Source organism: Canis aureus, chromosome 8 (genome assembly GCF_053574225.1).
Source record: "Canis aureus isolate CA01 chromosome 8, VMU_Caureus_v.1.0, whole genome shotgun sequence".
Classification (NCBI taxonomy): Eukaryota; Metazoa; Chordata; class Mammalia; order Carnivora; family Canidae; genus Canis; species Canis aureus.
Genome location: NC_135618.1, coordinates 2,769,147 through 2,791,848, shown reverse-complemented (window position 1 = coordinate 2,791,848; position 22,702 = coordinate 2,769,147). Strand labels below are relative to the sequence as shown.

Genomic DNA, 22,702 nt, shown 5'->3' with positions numbered 1-22,702 from the left:
AAATTTAAACTTATCACGTCAAATAACTCAATCACGTTCACATTAAATGACCAGATTAATGTGTACTTGGGGTACTTGCAAAATCTTTCAAGGTTTCTTCCGTCTTTCTTTCTCCAAGCCAACATCTCCTGTGGATATAAATAATATCTCAAAATCGTAAATGTCCTAATGGCACAGGGAAGAAGGATCCCTAAATCAGAAAGCTGTCCCTTGTTCTTTCCTCCAGAATCTTGTTGGCTTCCTTAAAAATGTTCATTGCCCCTTACCATTATTTACATCCCTCTAGTAGGTGCTACTGAAATTTATGGCTGGTGAAAGTTGGCTATTTTCTTGGCATGACTGGGAAATCTCCAGGCCCACTCTGATGTCTTGGCCTATTCTGGCTTCCATTCATAGTTCGGATTATCTAAAATCTCAGCTACATTCTCCATGTGGCCTCGACCCAAAGTAGGCCTTCTGGCTCTCTCCTCTTAGCTGTCTCCATGTCATCTCTTCTGATTATACACGGACATTCTGCGTCCTTTCTTTATGGGAGCTCAGGGAAACTTCTGTAGCCAGAATTCTCTCTACCTAAATGAAGCACACAACCGTTCTCCTGAGCCCGGCACCCATGCAAACACCGTGCTAACGCTGATGATCCTGTTAGATGGTTTATTTCTAGAAACTCAAAGAGGAAGTGGGGCACAAGCTCTTATTTCCATCTCTTCCACAAATTCTACATTTTATGTTTACACACCTGGCCCCTACCTTTCAAGGATGACCTGGGCGAGGCCGGTGGGGTACATGGGTAGAAATGATTAATATCTGATCTGTTCTCTCTTATCTTCCATCTATCCCTTTCCTCAGAGAACTAAAGGGCCTTTATTTTTTCTCCTCATTCCTGTCTTGCAGACACCTCCTCTATGTCATAATGTACCTTTCTATTCTCTTTCCAAAGGATCTTCAAACTCTGGGAAATGAACAAGGGGTGCTGGAAGGGGAAGTGGGCGGGGAGTTGGGGTGACTGGGTGATGGGCAATGAGGGGGGCACTTGGCGGGATGAGCACTGGGTGTTATGCTATATGTTGGCAAATTGAACTCCAATAAAAAAAATTAAAAAAAGATCTTCAAGCTAAAAGTCTATAGTCGCAGAAGCCACTGTATTGAAGAAGAAGAACACATAGGGGAAGGTTTTCAAATGATAACACCCATTACCTGAGGAAAACTTTTTTTTTCTCTCAGAGGCAATTATGATGGTTACTTTGATTTTAGTCATTAAACGAAAATTTGTCTACATGGTCCTGGAAAGAATTGTGTTAGCTTAAAAGAAACAAGCACATAAGGATTAAGATTCAATTCCTTGACAGTCCTCTCTCCAGCTTATGTCCCTGGTAAGTCTTCAAGAAAGAGTTCCCTTACTAAGCCTCCTTCTTTGTCAAGAGCTTAAACTGGGCTCACTCGTATGCAGACTTCTCTTTCCCAATACCAAACGTTGAAGTTGTGAGAGGCCCTGGAGTTCAAATCCCTGAACCTTCTCAAATGGACCAAGACGATGATTAATCCTAGATCCTACCTTTCAGTAAACCTGAGGTTGTTTGTATTGGACGACCCGGTCAGAACCGGGCTGAAAATTCAGTAGGGCTGATCTACAAGAAAGGGGCATATGGGGAGTGACAGTAGGTAGGGAAGGCAGGAGCTGCCACCCCTGTGAGATGCTCCACAGTCGATGAGCCAAAGGAGAAAGGAGAAACCCCAGTCATGATTGTCATCTGCTCCTCGTCGTCATGTTCAGAATATATCCATCACTCGGGGGGCAACTGGGCCAAACGAAGAAGAGGGATGTCCACGTGTCACAGTCAAAAAGCGGGTCAGGTTTAGTGCAACATCGACCCTCTATGTAGCACTAGGGGCTCTCGGAGATGACTTTGGTCGAGCCATGAGATCGCTGCCGGTGTAGATGCCCAGCGCGCTTTACGTGCCGGCAGTGACTCCAACCTTCTTCAGGAGTTTTGAGGACTCCTTTCCAGCAGACAATGTCCTCACTCCGCCAGCTGTGGGTGAGATATAAAAGAGCATAAAGGAGGCAACTTTTTACCCAGAATAGCCACCGTGTCCAACTATTTTTCTGCCATTAGGGTTTCATTCTGTCAAGACTGAAAAAAAAAAAAAAAAAAAACAAAGAAAAAAAAAAAGACTAGTAAGTTTGCTCAGAAGTTCGAATGGTATTGTTGGAAGAGCGTGAACAGTGAGTGGCATCAGCGAGACGGTGACACAGGACTTTCCAAAGCTCGGCCTCTGCCACCAACAGCGACTGGACCAAGTGTCAGTGAATGAGGACACCCTCGCGGGCCCGAGGGCCCTGGGGATAGCACAGAGTAGGACACGACATCCTGAAGGCCCGGCCAGGACAGTCCCTCATGTCCTCTCCTGCCCGGGCCCAGAGGGCACCCTCGCGGTGGGGTGAAGGGGCTCACGGCCTCCCTGGGCTGGCAGCAGGCTGGGCCCAGTCCCCGGGGCCCCCACAGATCCAGGATCAGCCCCCGGTGCCCTGAGGCCCGGGGCTCCAGCCGCCTCTGCAGCCTCGGCACCTGCTGGGGGTTCGGCCCCTCTGGACATCAAGGGCCTCACCCTGGGTTCGGGGCCCGAGGACTGCGGGGAAGGGCCCGCACCGGAGGCAGGGCGGTGCTGAGCAGGGCACAGGTGAGGCCTCGGGGTCCTGCAGGTGTCCGCGGGTGCCGCCCCGACGGCTGCACTCAGGAAGGGCCACCGTCCCACGCGGGCAGAGCAGGAGGGCGATCCTGAACCCGGCCTTAAAGGGTCTCCTGGCTAATGGGGGAACAGTCGGGGGAACCAGAAGCCGAGAAGATCATGTGAGAGCCAGTGGAGAGTGCAGGCGACAGGTGGCCGGGGACCCTGGCCCGAGGCGGCGCGGGTGTCCAGCAGGGCCCGGAGCTGCTGGTGACCCAGGTGGGTCAGGCACAGGGGAACCCATCTAGAAACGGGGGGGTGGGTGATCAGACATGTTAGACCCACTGCCTCTGCCCGCTCCAGGGCCCGCTGAGGGGCAGCCAGGCGCAGGGGTCCGGGCCGGCGTGGGCCTGCTCCCACCCTCCCCCCTTCTTCCCCCCCCCCACTAAAATACATACGCAATAATAATAACAAAAAGAAAAGAAATAAAGCCAGGAGGCCAGCTGAGATCACAAGTGGGGTGATGGGACAGGAAGATGCGGCAGGCGGGGACCCCGGGGTGCCAAGGCCGGCTCTGCGAGCTGACCCGACACCCACTGAGCCTGCGGGGCAGCAGGTGCGAGGCCCCGACCCCTGCTGCCCGCTTCAGTGGATGCGGAGGGGAGCCCGTGAAAGGCTTTTAACGTCCCCCACGAGGACCGCATGGGCAGCTTTGAGACGGCTCGTTTGAAAGACATCGGACGAACAGCTAAAAACAATGAAAAAATAAGTGTAAACGAGAGGAGGAGAGTGAGCCGGCACAGCTCCTGGAGCCCCGCGCCCACGGCCGCGGCCGAGCCAGGGGGCGGCTGCAGGGAAGGCCCGGAGGCCCCGACCCGGCCAACCCACATCCCAAGGGAGGGCGCTTCCAAAGAGGCATTTATTTACTCTCCGGCTGGCTCCCCAGGGGAAGATCCTCCTGCTGGTGCCACCTAAAGTCCCACGACCTGGTCCACCGTGGCAGGCGCCTCCTGGGCCTGTGGCCCGGACCTCCCGGCCCGCCACCGGCTTGGTGATGCTCAGAGCTCTCTTAGAGAATCCGGATTCCTAGGCTGAGCCCGGCCCTCGTGATTCAGAGTCTCAGAGATCTAGGAATCCTTTTTTATATATATATAAGTTTCCTACAAGATTCTTACATGCCCGGTCAGTGTCCGTGGGTGAACTCGTATATTAAAACCACTGTCGTAGAGACTTAAATCCCATGGGGCTTTTTCCCGGGTCCTTAGGTTAGGCTAGAAATCCCTCCCTGAATGGTGCGCCGATGCTTTGGACATAAATAGTCTTCTTGGACATAAATGCAGACTTACTACTACACGGTTCAGGCCACGAGCCGCTGGTGGCCACTGAGTACTTGCACCGCGGCTCATCCCAATGGGCGCGCACCGTCAGGGTGAAACACTGACCTTCCTCCAACATTTGAGCGGATAAAAAGGAGCGTGAACTATCTTTTTAATGACTCCGTATCTTTTATCTGCTGAAATAATATTTTAGGGATATTGGAAATATATTACTGAAGTTCATTTCTCTGGTCTCTTTCGACTCTTTTCAGCGTACATCCTAAAACGCTGAAATTACGTATTTTAATTACCAGTCACCGTGTTTAGCACCGGGCAGCACTATCATGTGTCCTTGTGGATCTTCTCATTGTTGATCACATTGTAGTCCGAATTCCCAGGGCCCATTGCTCATGACCCTGTGAGATGCCTCGGAAGGGGCTCCACTCCCCCTTTCACGCGTCGTCTCCACCAGGGGGCTGTGAGCGCCTGGGGACCCCAGCTGCGCCCTCATCACCCTCTCCTCCAGATCCAGCATGGTGCATGGCACCTGACCGATGTTCACGAACAGCTGATGTCCTCACCTTCCTTGCCCAGAGCCACACAGCTTGTTGACTGCAGAACGGACCCTCGAGCCCAGGTCACTTGGCTTTGGCTCGCATGATCCTGGCTCTAGTGCCATCTCTGACGTCTCGCTGTCTTACACCCTCTCTCAAAAGATTAGCACAAGAAGCAAATTGAACTAAAACTCAAATCAGTCCAATTTACTACTCATTAACAGTTTTTTATGAAGACTGGTTATAGAAGAGATTGAAACTCAAAGCTAATGTGACACTTTGAATTATCTCAAGTTGTCACTTTTCCATGCTGTGCTTCACTCTCATTAGGAAAAGTAATCAAGAGCTGGGCGTATTATTGTACGGTGGCCCTCCCTGGTATGAAAGCTTAGCACTTGGAGGTATCCCATGCTCATGCTGATGCTACACTTTCTTACTGGCACAAAATGTTTGCTGTTCATTTTTCCTTGATTAATGTTCTGGGGAGTTTCCGCTTTTTTGGACAACTTCTTCAGCCTGCCGATGAGATACACATATTAATTTCCTCCAGAGGCACTTGCTTCATGACTTGAAGGCTACATTTAGGGTCCTTACAAGGGAGACATCCTGCCATGCCTTTACTCTCCTCTGCTAACGTCAGGGAAGACCTAGGTCACGCAGGATCTCCAAGGGGGGAAAAATTATAGACAATATAAACAATTTGACTTTAAAATGTATTTAAAAATTCACAAGCCCATGTAAGCTATGGTGAGGTACCTGAATAAAGATCCAGAATAGTGAGTAGAGAAGAAATATTTATATATTTTATTTTTTAATCAGTGCCTGGGAAGGTTCGTTATAGTGTCCGACCACCATCTCTTTTTGTTCAGATCCTGAAACCAGCTGTTTGTGTTCTTTATCATCAAATCCTCGATTTCTGCTTAATTTTGTATCCCTTGCAAAGAGAAAAATGTAGCAGTGCCGTTATTACTCACAATGCGATGGCTCTTTGAAACCTGTTGTATGGAAACATGATAGATCTTCTTGCCTCTGAGGTTCTTTAATACCATTTGTTTAATGCTGGTTGCATCATTATTTATATAATAGCATAATCATTCATTGTGCCACCCGTGAATATTGGCTTCCGATGGCTGTTTCAAAGGTTGTTGCCATGTCTCATTGATAATAGCCCCAAAGGCAGATCTTATCCAGGGTATTGAGGAAAATGTGACTAATCATTCATTTTCTGATTGCTGAATTTATCATTTAAAATTCTGTAACCTAAATGTAGGGAAACACCTTACATTCCCATCCATATCTTCTCTTGAACTCTGTCGTAGTCTATTTGGGCTACTAAAATAGCATACAACAGACCAGCTGGTTCATAAACACCAGAAATTTATTTTATCAGGGTAAATAAAGACTCTTGCACATCCACTTGAATCTGGCGCTGAAAGCCGGTTTGGGGATTTGGAATGTTTTCTCTCCCCAAAAGTAACCTTAGGCTCTCAAGAAAATTTGCACATTCCTATCCCAGTGACCTCCAGAGTTCTGAAGGGGAGGCTGTTCTTGTCAAATAAAAAAAAAAATGCATCCTATTTTACATTATATTCTCTTCTAACTCTTTACATTCAGCCTAATGAAAGTATGTAGTGTTAGGCAAGCATTAATAACGCAAAACTGCAAGGTTATCAAAGTTTGTATCAACTTTTTCTCTTCTAGGCAATATGGTAATAGCAGTAAGAGCATGAATTTTAGCCCTTTTAGAACAGAATTCAAATCCGACCTTCATGATGTTTAAATTCTGAAACATTAGCAAGTTATTTCACCTCTCTGAACTATGATTTTTTTTTCCTGCAAAATAGGGTCAACAACAATTGTAAAGATTCAATAGCATAATGCGTGTAAAGTCCTTGGCTAATAAAAGGCCAGCAGTACACATTAGTGAACGCTCCTACTTTACTCTGTCGGTGGCTCCTGGCTCCTAAGACCCAAGCAAGTGTGCTCCCAATTACCCAGGACCCATTACTGCAGTTTGTTGGCTCCAGACAAGCCCATGCTCACATTTCCAACCTCATACTCCCCCTTCCAGAGGAGTTTACTGCATTTGATTCTCTTGGGAATTCTCTGTTCATGACAATGGCAGGAATAAAGGGTTCCTACAAAGGTTAGCCAGGTCCTAACCCACACTGGAAGTCAGGTCTGGCTTAACCGCTGATGGGTGGGAAAGTGGGCTTCTAAAACAGGCACCACGCTACATCCGTCCCCGCCTGCTTCCCGTAATATCTTTAGATCATAGTCTGAAGCGTGAAATACTATTTTACCTCTAACATATTGTCAAGCTTTTTCTGAAAGTTTACAGGGCAAAACCCTCCTTATCCCATGGAAGATCCTATCCTTTAAAACGTAGGCGTTTCTCTACCAGTATTGGCTACGTTTTGTTACAAATGGTCACTGCAGGTACATAATGCAGTATTTTGACTAAAACTCAGGCTTTGAGCTTACAACTTCGTTCAATTACAGAATCTGGAGATAAATGAACATTTTGTACTGGTAAAGATAAATCAGTGAGACAAGAGATGCAACGATCGCAAATAGAAATAATGTCAAAAAGAAAGTGCTAAGGTTTCACAATGTAATCGCTTCCTCTTAATGAGTAAAATTTTAACACATTAATTTGCTTGTCAGTGGTCAAACACCTGTGTGCATGTGGATATGTGTGGGTATGTGTGCACATACGACCTTCACTTGAAAGCAACTTTTACTCCATATAAGAGTTCAAATCCCCCCCCACCAAAAAATTAATCATTTTAGGGGATGATGAAACAAAGAATTTGGGATTGCTTTCCAAAGACAACAACTCTCCTTAATACCTTACATTTCTTATTTTATAACGCGTATTCATTCATTAGATCAGCAAATACTGTACACTTATTATGCATCAGACACTTAAATAGCCCTTGTGGAATTTACGGGCTATGGGGAGGGGTAGGCGAAAGAAGTTTTCTAATAAAATGTCAAGGAGAAATCAGTTCTGTGAAGCAAACTAAAGCAGGGTAAGAGGACAAAGAGATGGGGAAATGTCTACCTGAGATAGGATAGTAAGGGAAGATCTTCCTGAGGAGGGGGCACTGAGCAGACTTGAAAAACAGCATGGAAAAAAAAAAAAAAAAGAAAGAAAAATAGCACGGGAGTTCAAGTGGTTGTTTGGAGGAAGCCATCAAAGGCCCGGAACAGGAGCATGGGGTCTGAGGAACATGCAGGAGCTGGCACTGCTGGAGCAGACTCGCCAAGGCAGAGAGTAGGTCAAAGAAGTAGGCAGGACCTGCTGCCTGTGAACAGTGGCTCTCAACAGAGGGTATAAAGAAGGACTCTGCCCCCCACTCAGGACATTTGGCAGTGTGGGGAGACATTTTTGTTTATTAAAACTTACAGGAAAAAATAAATAAATAAAAATAAATAAAACTTACAGGAAGTGCTATTAGCACCTAGAGGCCAGGGACACTGCTGAATCCCCTACCACGGACAGGGCAGCAGCCCTACAACAAATCACCCCGGATGTCAATAGCGCAGAGACTGAGAAACCCTGATACGGGACAATGATTCTCAGTCCTGCATGCACAGTAGAACCATCTGGAGAGTTTTCAAAACTGCTATGCTCATGGCCTTACCCAGAAAGCCTAGTCAGCTTTGGGGCCTAAGGTATCAGTAATTTTTCAAAAGCAGGAAAAGATTTAGAACTGATGTTTGACTTGGTAAGTACTCCCCATACTCACAGTCAGTGAAGTGTCTAAACGCTTTTGCCTTCTAGACTGCAAGTTGTGTAAGGCCTGGGACCCTGAGGACCTTGTTCTCAGCAGTATCTCAGTCTGGCATAGTCACTGACACAGAGGAAGAACTATAAAAAAAGAAGAAGGAGGAAGGAAGGAAGGAAGGAAGGAAGGAAGGAAGGAAGGAAGGAAGGAAGGAAGGAAGGAAGGAAGGAAGGGAGAAAGAAAGAAAGAAAGAAAGAAAGAAAGAAAGAAAGAAAGAAAGAAAGAAAGAAAGAAAGAAAGAAAGAAAGAAAGAAAGAAAGAAAACTGAAATGTGAACTCAAAACATCACAAACAATAGTTTTATGGTCCTTATCACCAGCCTTGTGAGTAACTTCAATCAGATGGCCAACAGGGAAGTTATTTAGAATTTCTTACTTAAGCCACAAAATTTTGGCATCCAGATAGCTCCAGGTAAACTTCTCATTACCTGTTTTCTTCCAGGACTCAGCGATGTCACAACCCCACAGCAGCTCCAATTTCTTATATCTAGTAAATACGGTCACCTAAATACGGTCACCTGGCCATATCCAGTATTCCCCCATCTTAAAATGTTTTGCCTTCATGGTTCCCCTAGTTGGTATAAAGGATATGATACTTAGGTATTTGTTAAATCTATTGATGCTGGGAACCAAGCGGTATCTCTAAAGTAAGATTTCAAGTAAAGCTTCAGGAAGCACGAGAGGGTGCAAAAAGTCACTTCACCTACAAACTCACAAGAAAAAGAGGAAAAGGAAGACCCCCAAGGGAGAACATCTGCGAGATTTCTGTTCATGCCCTTTGCCCATTTCATGATTGGATTGTTTGTTTCTTTGGTGTTGAGTTTAATAAGTTCTTTATAGATCTTGGAAACTAGCCCTTTATCTGATACGTCATTTGCAAATATCTTCTCCCATCTGTAGGTTGTCTTTTAGTTTTATTGACTGTTTATTTTGCTGTGCAGGAGTTTCTTATCTTGATGAAGTCCCAATAGTTCATTTTTGCTTTTGTTTCTCTTGCCTTCATGGATGTATCTTGCAAGAAGTTGCTGTGGCTGAGTTCAAAAAGGGTGTTGCCTGTGTTCTCCTCTAGGATTTTGATGGAATCTTGTCTCACATTTAGATCTTTCATCCATTTTGAGTTTATCTTTGTGTCTGGTGCAAGAGAGTGGTCTAGTTTCATTCTTCTGCATGTGGATGTCCAATTTTCCCAGCACCATTTATTGAAGAGACTGTCTTTTTTCCAGTGGATAGTCTTTCCTCCTTTGTCGAATATTAGTTGACCATAAAGTTGTTCCTCAAAGAGTTAAAAATAGATCTGCCCTACGACCCAGCAATTGTACTGTTGGGGATTTACCCCAAAGATACAGATGCAATGAAATGCCGGGACACCTGCACCCCGATGTTTCTAGCAGCAATGTCCACAATAGCCAAACTGTGGAAGGAGCCTCGGTGTCCATCGAAAGACCATGGATAAAGAAGCTGTGGTTTATGTATACAATGGAATATTCCTCAGCCATAGAAACGACAAATACCCACCATTTGCTTCGACGTGGATGGAACTGGAGGGTATTATGCTGAGTGAAGTAAGTCAACTGGAGAAGCACAAACATTATATGGTCTCATTCATTTGGGGAATATAAAAAATAGTGAAAGGGAACAAAGGGAAAGGAGAAAAAATGAGTGGGAAATATCAGAAAGGGAGACAGAACATAAAGACTCCTAACTCTGGGAAATGAACTAGGGGTGGTGGAAGGGGAGGAGGGCGGGGGGTGGGGGTGACTGGGTGATGGGCACTGAGGGGGGCACTTGATGGGATGAGCAGTAGGTGTTATGCTGTATGTTGGCAAATTGAACACCAATAAAAAATAAATTTATATTAAAAAAAAGAACATCTGCTAATTAGCCAGCCCTCTTCCTCTGTCTCCTTCTTGTGAGGTTTTAGCATCGTTTGACCTTCCATATAGCAGCCAAAGTAATGAATTGAAAATAGCACCACCCTGTAAAAAAAAAAAGCTCTGATGACTTCCCATGGATTTACAATAAAATCCAAGCTCCTTAACACGCCTTACAAAGCCTTAGATGACGTGGCCTCTGCCTACCTCTCTCATATCAGCTCCTTCCATTCTTCCTCTCACCCAGAACTCTTCTTCAGCTATCCTGGCTGCCATAGGTCCTCTAGCCTAACAGCACATATTCCTTCTAGCCCTTAGGGACTTGGCCCTGCCAGGAGTCTTGTCCTTCTAAACTATACACTGCTCATGGCTGTTTGTTATTCAGCTAGCATTTAAATATTGTCTCTTTGACGAAGCCTCCAGGATCATCTAAAGTAGCTCCAATCACACCCTATCACACCATGCCATTTTAACACTGCGCATAATACTTAACCTGATATTTTTCGTCTTTCCTTGCGAACGTTTTTTTGGCTGTCTTCCCACCCCCAACAGACTATACACTTCAGGAAAGTCTGAGCTTGGTCTGCCTTGTTCATCACCGTTTCCTCTGTGCCTAAAGAGATTCTTGTCCCATGGTAGGCACTCAGTTACATTTATTACATGCATGAATCAAGACTGGTCCCTGAATCTGGAATTCTGAACCTGGTTTCCAAAGTCATTTCCCAAGCAACATAGAGAAATAGCCTATAAAAACTAAAGTGTTTACTATCAGATTATGGAGCAGGAAAGCAATTATTGGAACTTCAGGAAAATCACAGATATCTATTATTTCTGAAAAGACAAAGCCAGGGGTACCTGGGTGGCTCAGTTAGTTAAGCGTCTGCCTTAGGTTCAGGTCATGACCCCAGGGTCCTGGGATGGAGCTCTGCATCCAGCCCCCTGCTCAGCGGAGAGGCTGCTTCTCCCTCCCCTCCATGCTCATGCTCTCTCTCACTATCTCAGTTGTTATCTTTCTCTCATAAATAAATAAATAAATAAATAAATAAATAAATAAATAATTTTTTAAAAAGACAAGGCCAGAGACATGCTAATCAAGCAACAATTTTTTCCTTCAATATGAGCTTAAACTACATTGCATCAAAGTAAATTTAATGTTTTTTGGAGGGTTCGCCAATAGCCGGAAGCTCTCAGGAGTGACAAAGCTGAGCTAGAATTGGAGAACTCAGGGACATCCTCACTCTCAGCCCCTCCTGGGCTCCAGCAAGAAAGTGTCCTCAATCATTTCAGAAGGAAGAGTCATCATGGCTTTTGATGATGCCAAAGAGATCCACACTCCTAGAGGCACAGAAGACACATGCAAGACAGGAAAGGCAAAAGGCCATCGTGAGGATGGCACACAGCAAGAAGCTTTAACTGAGGTCAAATTTCATTAAGTCTGAAATTTTATTTGCAGGCACTCCTAAACATACCAATTATTATTTAGCTTTTTAATCTACCTCCTAATATAGGCGTTTCTTCATTCCCAATATATCTCAAGAAATTTTTTTTAAAAAAGTCCCCAAATTACTATTCAGGGTTTTAAATGAAAAGATTAAAATACCATAAATGTGCAAGCTGGAGAGAGTACTATGCCAGTTTTTGCATGGAATTTATTTGCAAAAGTAAATGTCAACTTTAAGATCCCAAAATGGAATATAAGACGATACTACTGTATTTAATTCATAATCACATTCAAAAATGCTACAGCGAGACACATTACCAAATTGCAAATGATTTCAGGTTCTGTACATATAGATGGATCTTGCCTAAGGTGTTTAAGTGCTAAGAGCCAATAGGTTAAAACAAATATACTCTACATGACATTAATTCAAGTTAAAAGTTTTAAAACGGAAAGTGCTCTTCCACTAAATGGTAATGTTGTTCCCTAACAAACTGCCAAATCATGCCCTTGTCAGGAGAAATAAGCAGAATAACAAAAGATGTGCCCCCAAGTGCCTGAGAGGCAGAGCGTGGCATATTAACTAAATCGCATCTTCCAGAGTAGATGGTTCCCCGCACCCACCCCCAGGCAGCAGGTAGGAGCAGCGCGGCACTATCCTGCACCCACAGAGCTCAGCACGGCGGCATGCCACCACGGGAGGGCCCTGCGCCCCCCACACGAGCACAGGAGCTAAAGGTCACGCACCTCTGCTCCTCTGAAGGTATCAGAGATGCCTTTTAAATTCTACAAATACAACCGGATCTAAGTCTTTGCACTCCTAAGAGTGAGAACCGATGAGATGGAGAAACAATGCAGTGCCCAGGTTTCTCATCCACTGTGATTCAATCAAGTAAGAGCATCGTCCTGACAGCAGATGTTCCTAGAGTACATTCCTCTCACTGCCATCATGGGCTGTGCCCATTATTACTCGGTTTTCTTTCTGATTTAAGCTACATACATGCACCTTCCTCAAAGACCCAACACTTCCTCTCCAGCAAGGCAGGACCTCTCCCCCACCGTGCCCCCCCAGAAGGCTTGTCAAATGAATAAAAATGATATCAAAATTGTTGCTTGATCTTATGACCGGTGGGTTTCCAAGGAAATCCCCAAGATTGTGGAGAGTTTCTCGAGGAAGGAAAGAAAGGTGTTAGTCAATGTTCATACTCAAGGAGGAAGCCCAGTTGGGAGGAACATTCCGGTTTCCATGTCTAGAAATGGCAGAGGCTTTGGAATGACTCTTCTCTGACAGGCCTACAGGCAGATGTTTGTGACTTGTTTTCCTGATGGCTGAGATCAGCATAACCAGGACCTTCCCCTGAGTACCAGGCATATTGGCACAGACATGAGACCTCTAGTGGGACATGGAGGAAAAGGCAAGATTGGGTGGAGCAGAAATATTTATACTGAATCAGAACACCCGAATTCTGCTTCTGCTATAAATCAGTTCTCTTCCATGGCCTCAGTTATGTAATGTCTCTAAGCCCTATTTACATCCTCTGTCAAGCTAAGATGATAATGCCTGCCTTACAAAGGTGTTGTATTGTTATTTTTTTCACTCAACAGTTAGTGTCTGTGTTCTAAGTGCTGAAAATGAAAAAAGCAAAAATATAGGAACCTAGATATTGTTAAGCTGTAATCATAGTAATGAGAACAAACATGGAAACAGACACTTAAAATAGGTAGTAAGATAGTATGTCACCCTGACAGATTCTGACAACTGGGAGCAGATGGGCATGATCCCTCATGACATTGCAAAAACATCACCACAACCAGGACTACTCAACCAGAACTTGAAGAGAAGGGAGAAGGGATCCGATGGCAGAAATTCTGAATTGGCTGAGATTAAATCTGAAGTTTCAAGGTTTACTCAGAATTCAATTAGATAGGGACGCCTGGGTGGATCAGTGGCTGAGCGCCTGCCTTTGGCTCAGGTCGTGATGCCAAAAGCCCGAGATCAAGCCCGTTGTCCAGCTCCCTGCATGGAGCCTGCTTCTCCCTCTGCCTGTATTTCTGCCTCTCTCTGTGTGTCCCTCATGAATAAATACAAATCTTAAAAAAAAAAGAAAAAGAATTAAATTAGATAAATGTTTTTTGTAATCAAACCAAACAGACTTGAAAGGGAGATTAAGTGATGTCTTAGGCCAAGATCCCCAGAAGTCCATCCTGAGGCAAGGAGTCCTGCATAAGTGAATGATCGGGGAAGTGTTCCTGGGAGAAACCAATAAGGGAGAAGGGCAAGCAGTGCATGGAAGAGAAAAACTAGAGTAAGAGTTCAGGCAACGTCCCATAGAAGAGGCTTTAGCCCACGTCTCAGGGTGGAGAGTGCTCCTGTCTCTTCAGTCTTTGGCTAAGAGCCCCCTCGAGAGTTCTAATTCCCACACACCTCCAGCTGTCCGGGGTTCCGGGAGAAGCAGCCCCATAGTCTGAGGGCAGTCCTCCAAAGAAGAATTTCAGGCCGAGGGAAGTGAAGACACGACGACATCAGGGGAAGAATACACATGAGTCATAAAAGGGATACGAGGGACTCTGGGAGCGACACTGATGGCATCCGACAGAGGGCCCAATCGAAGTGCCAGGTTCACTCCCCACACCCGACAATGTGGTCTGAAGTATTCCGGGAGCTATGACTACAATACAGAATGACCATGGCGGCCCCAAGGAGATCTTGACCAATGCGGCCTGAGAAGAATGGGAAGATTTTTAACAGACTGTATGGTCTCTCTTTTGAGGGACATTGGACTTATAGGAGTTTCCTGAAAGCTGACTGAATCTGGGGTTAAAGCTTCATCCTGTGGGGTAGTTGCCTGGCAAAGCTTAGGGACAAAATCGGAAGTGGAACCCGACTGAAAAATTAGTGAAGAACCAAGTCATGGAATCTACGCTGATTTTTATAAACAAAAGGTTGGGAGTTGAACAAGAAAAGTGTCCGTGCCCAGGAGCCAGATGAAAATGAGATACAAGAGTCCTGGCCTTGAATCGTGGCAGGGCAGGGTTGTCCTGGGCAACACGATGGCAGGTGGTTAGAGACGCTGCATTAAGAGTGCCCAGGAGTCAGGTCAGGGTCAGACCTCAATAGAATGTGTGCGTTTTCAGATATGGAAGGAGGAAATGACATTGAGGAAGGAGCTACAAGCGTGTACAAGGAGGGCCAGCAGTTGCTGTGATGCACACTGAGAGGAGAGGGAGATGAGGTGGAGAGGTCATGTTCAGTCAACTTTGTCAAATGCCCCGCGAGCCATTCTGAAACAATTTCCACCTAATCCAGTGACCAATAGATTTGCTTTTCCATTTTTAGGAAGGTTATGCAGAGGATAAATTAGAGCAGAAGGAGAGAGACAAGTTTGAAGTCTGCAAAGTCCCTGTGAGAGATAATGTGCAATGTAATTAATAACCTCTCCAAAGAGATTTTTTTAGATCAGGGAACTAGCCCACAGAAAAATACACCAGGTTTCTCTTAAAAGATCTTTATTTCTTTGTGTGCTAGTTATGCCAATGGTAATTGCTAAGGGAAACACACACACACATGCACACATGCACACAAACTATTTTTTAAAACTCTGAAAAAAAGGCTCGATCTTGAAAGCATCTTGTTCTTACAGAAGAATATTACTGAGATAAAATAGGAACTGGATTCTTTCCTAGCAAATAGAAGGCAGAAAGCTAGCTCAAGAGACAAAATTCCAGCTCAGGCCTGGGATATTGGTGAAATAACAGTAATGACTGAAAGATCTCAAACTGCAGAGAAAGCTGGTATAAGCGACCAGCACCCTGTTCAAACAGTAACTTGAAGCAAGGGAAAGTCATTAATGGATGATAAGACAAAAGAAAATGAGCACCTTCCCACAGATGCTAACCTAGAGCAATAATAGTGAGATTAGACTTCAGGGGCAATTGTACAGAGCCACTAGAGGCCAGAAGCAAGAGAAATGAGTGCCAGATCAGACCATGGGAGAAGAAAGAGCCTGGAGAATCCATGGTTGGGCTTAGAGACTGGAAGTGCAGCGACTTGGGGAGAGTGAGGCAGATGGGGAGTTCAGTGTTGTATGTGCTCAGCATCCGAGGCAAAGATGCCTCGTAGGTGGTTGGAAATGTCTTCAGCTCAGGGAGAAGGTGGCTCTGGAGATACAGATGTAAGATTCATTTCTATTTAGATTGTAGATGAGCCCTAGCAGACATAAGGGAGAGAGGCTTTAGAGGTAGAAAACAAACATTTCAAGAACAGAACCCTGGGAAACTCCAATATTCAAGAACCACCGCATCTCAAGAGGAAGCTCGAATAAAGGATATGAAGACGGAGTGGGCAGAAAGATGGGAAATGATTAGTGTGCTCTACACCCAAAGAGCAAAGAGGTTCCCAGAATGAAAATCCGACCACGATGACCTGGGCCTGACTATTCACTTCGTATCTCAGTCTCCTCACCTACAAATTGGGGATAATGGCATCCACTTTCTAGAGCTGTTGTGAGCCTAAATGATTTAATATATGTAAAGCGTTTAGAGAAGGGCCAGGAAGAGAGCAAATGCTATATGTGAGTTAATAAAAAACCAAAGTGCTACAGAGATATCCCTTTGGGTAAGTGTGTTGGTGCCCGAAAGCAGTTCATTGGTAGTTATTGGTGACAGGTGCTGTCTATGAAAGCACAACACATGATAATTATCATTTAAAACTTTTATTTCCGTACTTGCTATTATTTAGAGTTTGTGAATTCGAGGGAGAAAATGACAGCAATGTCTTTATAAAGAAAAAATGCATGGGCTAACACAGAAACCAAAAATACACCAAAGACTAGATTAAGGGTGATTTTAGCACAGCAAACTAAAGTATGAAATTATCACCCACACAAATGAAAAAGACACATGGAGTTTTTATTAATAACAATATTAGGTGTCTGAAATCTCACTAGAATTATTTTAGAAACACAGATGATCAAACAGATGTATGCTGCATGTGAATATGTGAATAGTAAGTGACACAAATTGTAGCTGGGATAGTCACCTTAAGCTTATACATTTTTCTGTCTCATTATGACATTTGATAAAAAATGAGATATGGCTCCGAAGAATATAATTTTTTTATTTATGAGCACTGGTATGTCTATCATATTGTACAATCTTATACCCAGAAATGATTGCTACCCAGACCTCCGAGACATCTTGATCTCGGGCTTCTAGTTTTCAGAACCATGTAAAAATTAATGTCTATTATTTAAGACATTAAATAATGCCCATTATTTAAGACCTGGGATGTTGTACTTAGTTATAGCAGCCCTAGCAAAATAATATGCATTTGAAATACCAGAGATGAGTTATTAAGATGCATGCTCAGACATTACTTTCCCTAGAAAGTCCTCCTTAGCTTAGTTGTATCCTGTTTCTACATTTAGCTGTTCTTATGGTGGCCTGTTTATATAAATGTATTCCCTATTCACCTAGATTCGAGGCAGAAACTGTGCCTTTATCATCTTTATATCCCTATAAGGCACATGGGTGCTTAGCTCAACACGGACACTTTGTTTACTTTCTTCCTTTTGCCTAATATTGGAACTGTTCCTATGGATTTATTTTCAAGAGCATTTCTTACCTATCCCTTATTCCTACAGCTGCCATCTAAATCTCTTCATCCAGAGATTATCTCTGATTCACATACATACATATATATTATCTCTGATTCATATATATATATATATACACACACACACATATATCTCTGATTTATATATATACAGACCAAGAGTTTTATCTGCCTTCCTTAAATAAACAATAAAAACTTTTCCCAACAAAGTTTTTCACACAATGCTGAACCAGAGATTGGGGGAAAACATGGTGTTCCCCTTTAAAATATTAGGGGTCAGGCCTTTGAAATTCCAGGAATTCTGCAACAAGTCATATATGCTCATGTTCTAATTAAATTCTGGGTAGGGAGCCAGGGGGGCTCAGTGGTTGAGCATCTGCCTTCAGCCCAGGGCGTGATCCCGGGGTCCTGGGATCGAGTCCCACATCGGGCTTCCCTCAGGGAGCCTGCTTCTCCCTCTGCCTGTGTCTCTGCCTCTCTCCCTGGGTCTCTCATGAATAAATAAAACCTTTAAAAAAAAAAAAGTTCTGGGTAAAGAGGGCACCACTCATTGTGTTACCTGGGAACCATTACTCAGGTTTCCTAGGAGCTTCTCTTCTTCTCTTTTTAGTTGAGTAAACTCACCTCTGGCTCCCTGAGAGCTCTTTCTAATCACCCCTCACAAAGCCTCAGAAACTTCTTTACGATGAGGTTTATTACATCTTCATGTCTTCCAAGGTGAGTGGGAACAAGCAAGCCCTGGATAGACCTTAATAACAAGTCTACTTCATCGAATTTGGCCTGCAAAGAAGCAAATCATGATGGTAGCTTCACAGTAGATACAATTCCAATAAATGAAAAAAGGGGATATAAAAGAAAAGAAAGCGGGATCCATTGCAAGACAAACCATCTCTATTTATGACATTTTTGAAGACACATTGCCAAGATAGAGATGGATAGAACGTTATAATTCAAGGATGTTCTGCCTAAATCAAGTGAGTCTACACAAAGAACACTGTATTTATACTACAACATGATTTGTTAGCTATTCGAGGCGCTACAAAGCAACATGAGTTTCCTCATTTTCCTTTCAGAGTGTACAGTGTATAGTTGGCCACATGGAAGTTACCTATAAAAAAAGCTCAATTTTGAGACCTATTTGAATTTTTTTCTATTACTGCAAAGCTATACATTGTAAGACTCAGCATATTTTAAGAATTCTCCTCCGTATCTTATGTCATTTTTAAAAAATATATTATTTTATGGTACGTCTGCCATACTCTAAAAATATTGTAACACTGCAAAGTTGGCCAGGCATAGAAGCAATTCAGGTATGAACTAGAGAAATGATATTGGTGCGTAAGGTAGACTTCTGCCAACTAAGAAGGAAACGAGGTCAGTGGCTTATTGACAGCAGAGCAGAGTGATGGCATAGCACATCTGGTGCACAGATCACGGGCCGGGAGTCAGGAGGCTCGGGCTATATCTCGGCCAGGCTATTGGTTCACATAGTGATCTTGAGCAAGTCAATTAGCCTCTCTGCCAAGTTCCCCACCTGTAGAGTTGAGATAAGAATATTCTTAATTCATAGGAAAGTGTCAGAATTAATGGTTTGTTATGATGGGAACTGGTAAAATAAGGATCTGGCCACATAGAAGCAGGCAATGAAACCACCCTTCCCCCAGAACTCTTTTCTATCTGATTTAATCTTTCAGGAGAATCCAATGTTTTAAGAATTACAGTGAAGTCTAATTAATATACTTCCCTCAGAAACTCTAATACTACAAAGGATCCAAGGCCATCAGAATAACTCACTGACCAAGCGAAGTTGAGTTGATGAAACCTACCTCAACAAGAAACAAAATAAGAGTCTCAGTGGGTCTCAGGAGGGGGCGGCCGGAGGAGAATAGAAGTATAGACACAGACACAGAAGATATAGATATATATGATTTTGAGATCTAGGTTCAAATCAGCAAGCCTTCCAAAGTGAGGAACTGATTAGGATTAGGCAAATTAATTAATAATAGTCCACGACTGACAGACATAGTGAGATAGGAGTTCTAAAGCAAGTCTTCATAAATAAGCTCTTGTTACATAAGCAAGCTCTTTGCCCACGTAAGTCATCAATTTTCCCGGACAAGTTAGGAATTTCCTGAAGCAGGGAAGTTGCTTACTAGTTAGTTTAGAAGTCATGTCCTCCTAGATAAGCATTTTCTGGAACAAGTAAGTCAGGCATGTTAAGACGCGCATTCTCAAATCGTGGTCCTGATCATTAAGCTCTGTGGCTACACAGGGTCTTAATTGTCACAGATATTGATACTAAGAAGTGGAGGTACTGCTATAAAAAAAAAAAAACCTACAAATGTGGAAGTGGCTTTGGAACTGGGATAATGGTCAGAGGCTGGAAGAGTTTTGAGGTGCATTCTAGAGAGAGCTTACATTGTCATAAATGGATCATTAATGGTGATCTTGAGGTAGGCTTTTTTTAAATTTTTATTTATTTATGATAGTCACAGAGAGAGAGAGAGAGAGAGAGGCAGAGACATAGGCAGAGGGAGAAGCAGGCTCCATGCACCGGGAGCCCGACGTGGGACTCGATCCCGGGTCTCCAGGATCGCACCCTGGGCAAAAGGCAGGCGCCAAACCGCTGCGCCACCCAGGAATCCCCTTGAGGTAGGCTTAAAAAGAAGAAAGCTGTAGAGAAAACCTCCATCCTAGGGAGTAACTAAATTATGGTGAACAAAATCTTGGGAGAATTAGGGACAAGTGAAGGCCATTCTGAAGTCTCAGAAGTGAGGAACATGGTGTCAGACAATGGAGATCCTTGTTAAGAAGCGACAAAGAACTTGGCTGAATTGTGTTCATATTCTAGTGTATTGTGAGAGGCACAACTTATGAGCGATGAAACTGGGTATTTAGCTGAAGAAATTCCTCAGCAAAGGTGCAGTTTGGTTCCTTCTGACCGCTTGTAGTAAATGTGAGAAGAGAGAAAGGACTTGAAGAGGGAATTATTGACCGAAAGAAACTAGAAATTAAAGACTTGGAAAATTCTCAGCCTATCCACTTTGCAAAAAAAAAAAAAAAAAGAGAGAGAGAGAGAGAAAGCGTGGTATAAAGAGAGCACTGAGGATGCGGCCAAGCGACCATGAACAATTAACAGGAGACCAGTATAGCTGTGAACCACAAACTTAATCAGCCACCCTGGCAGGAGAACTGAGGGGAGAAAAGGACGGAATGAAGAAAAGTACTGGGCTTGGATTTTATAGGACGGGATAGCAGAACTTCCTCTGCTGTGAACACGCACGAGTAAAGACCCTGAAGGTGAGTCAGAGATCATCAGGGATGCCTGTGTGGCTTCAAAAGGGAGGCTCATCACTTTGCTTTAAACAGGACAGATAACCTCTGCCCAAAGCTGAGTGGGGAGGGCCACAAGTGGGACCCCTGCCCCAGTGGGTGTAGAAAATGGGACCTGGAGGCCGGGAGGGCTGAACATCGAGCAAAAGAGGATTATTCTTTTGCTAATTATTCTTACTCTACAATCTCATGGATTTTGCCTTGAAGTTTGGACCAGTTGGGACCTGCTGCCTCTTTCTTTCATAGTTCTCTCTTTTAGAAAGGAAATATCTGTCCTATGCCTGTCCCACTGCTATATTTTGGAAAGGACATAACAGGTTGAGAGCTGGACAGGAGTTTCCCTCAGGATGAACGGTATCTTGAGTCTCATCCGTATCTAACTTAGATGATATTTAGAAGAGCCGTTGGAACTGAGATTTTAGAACTGTGCTGGAAAAGTGAAGACTTTCTGGGGCTGTTGGGACATAATAAGTGTATGTAGGAAAGGAAAAATTCTTCTCTCCCTGCAAGGCCCTCCAGCTGGACTAAGAAATAAATTTATGTGAGACAGAGTAACAAAAGAAAAAAACCAAAGTTTTATTAGATGCACACAGAGGCCCACTGATAAAATTGAGACCTAAAGAAATGACCAAGGCAGGTAGTTATATATTTTAGATAAAAAGACAACAAATTTGTAAGGAATTTGCAGGATAAGGGAAACATGTGTGGGAGCTTTAATTAGTAAGGAATTCTAAGCAGAAGTTGGGCTGAGATAGTGCAGATTAGTAAAAAGTAACAAGCTTTATTTCTGCAAATTTTTTTAAATTTTAAAGTCACTACTTAGTGATAAAAATCAGGTTTTTTTCTTAAAAAAGAAAATTTTTATTTCTTATCATAGGGAGGATATGTTTCACATAGAATATTTGTTTCCTGCTTTTAGGGGGACAGAGGGAGGGCCTGAGGTCCTTGCACTATTGTTTCTTAAGTAACATTTAAAAAAATAATATGCTCAAGTGGCATATTTTGGGAGCCCCCCCTTAGCCCCTACATGTTTTCTATGTGTGAGGACATCAATGGAGGGGGGGACAGAATGCTATTGACTGAATGTTTGTGTTCCCCAAAATTCATTTGTTGAGACCTAATCCCCAGTTTGGTGGTATTTAGAGATGGGGCCTCTGGGAGGTGAGTAGATCATGAGAGCAGAGCCATCATGAATGAGACTGAGCCCTTTCATGAAGAGAGTCCATATAAAAGAGACCCCAGAAAGCTCCTGGCCCCTTCCATCATGTGAGGACAGAGAGAGAAGAAGTCTTTCTTTGCACCAAGAGGGAGGAGGCTCTTACCAGACAAATCTGCCAGCATGATCTTGGACTTCCCAGCCTCCAGAAATGTAAGAAATAAATTCCACTCAGACCACCAAATTCTGCTACAGAAACCCAAAGAGACTAAGAAAGTTATGTTGAGAGGAGTATTCTCAAATCTTGTTTCTGATAGTTAGGTTACATGGCCACACAGAACTTAATATTCACAACAGAACATATTCTAGTCACCTTACTAGGAGTTTCGAGAGAAACAACAAAAATAAACACAAATACTGAAAGACAAGAGATACTGAGAAAGGAGAGAAAGGAAAAAGTAATGTATGGTTTTCCAGTAACAAAACTGAATCCATGCAGGAGCCAAATACAACTGCCCTTGTCAGGGAGGTCTTTAATTATTCCCAAGGATGTCGTAGCAACGGGGGGATTACTTGATTTCCATCCCAACCGAGAAACGTGTAAGATTGAAAACGGGTGCTGAAATAAGTTACAGGGCTTAACTTTTTTACAACTGGTATAACCAGGAGCCCAGGCAACCCTACAGTCATCCGCGTTAGAGCCTAACACAAACTTTAGTATAAAACTCAGAAGGCACAAGAGACGAAATTAACTAGGTATGGACTTCGGTTTCAGCTCCGACATGTAAAGAGCTTGAATGTCATTCCTATCCTTATAATAAGAAAAAAGCTGAACAAATTAAAAATCAACTTTTCTTGGATTTTCTTTTTTTTTTTTTTTTTTTTGGACTTTCTTATTAAAGAAATGAGGTCTCAGCGCCAACTCCCAACTGTAAAATCTGGAGAGACAGTTGAATGGAA

At 43.6% G+C, this 22,702-nt stretch overlaps 1 protein-coding gene across 16 annotated transcripts in view; it reads right to left on the bottom strand.

The window, feature by feature from the left end:
- The window catches only part of LOC144318267 (uncharacterized), a 158,306-nt gene that overhangs the window by 82,139 nt on the left and 53,465 nt on the right, over positions 1-22,702 (bottom strand). For 3 of the 16 annotated variants that reach the window (XR_013384100.1, XR_013384092.1, XR_013384088.1), the window contains one exon: positions 1,191-2,030. The exons of 8 other annotated variants lie outside the window; for them this stretch is intronic. The gene's annotated coding sequence lies outside the window, so the exon portion shown is untranslated. Of the gene's footprint in view, positions 1-1,190; positions 2,133-8,292; positions 10,307-11,289; positions 11,537-17,877; positions 18,034-22,702 lie in introns of those variants that run through there. 5 more of the 16 variants (XR_013384091.1, XR_013384097.1, XR_013384090.1 and 2 more) reach the window with 5 other exon arrangements.